This window comes from Propithecus coquereli, unplaced genomic scaffold (assembly GCF_000956105.1).
Source record: "Propithecus coquereli isolate 6110/MARCELLA unplaced genomic scaffold, Pcoq_1.0 Scaffold514, whole genome shotgun sequence".
Lineage (NCBI taxonomy): Eukaryota > Metazoa > Chordata > Mammalia > Primates > Indriidae > Propithecus > Propithecus coquereli.
Genome location: NW_012150997.1, coordinates 322588 through 323164, shown reverse-complemented (window position 1 = coordinate 323164; position 577 = coordinate 322588).

Here is a 577-nt window from a genome sequence, read left to right as displayed (position 1 = left end):
TAGGTCTTTGGGTAATGCTGACAAGTAAGCATCAGGAAAAGGAAGAGGAAGAGTATTGAGTAAAATATTGGTAATTATCCTTTAGTATCCATTCTCCTGTCATTTTATGTCAGAAATTTCTTAGTTTAGCTGGGCTCTTAGCTAACCGAGATAAAAGCACATTTTGATGTGACTAAGTCCCAGCCAAGGGGATATGAACGGAATAAAACACGCAACTTCCAAATGCCTTTTTTTGTTATTTATTTATTTTTATTTCAACATATTATGGGTATACAAATGTTTAGGTTACATATATTGGCTTTGTCCCACCTGAGTCAGAGCTTCAAGTGTGACCATCCCCCAGACAGTACACATCACATCCATTAGGTGTGTATATACCCATCCCTTCCACCCCCCTCCCATCAGCCCAACACCCGATGAATGTTACTACTAAATGTGCACGTAACTGTTGATCAGTTAATACCAATTTGATGGTGAATACTTGTGGTGCTTATTTTTCCATTCTTGTGACACTTCACTTAGTAGAATGGGCTCCAGCTGTATCCAGGATAATACAAGAGGTGCTAGATCACCATTG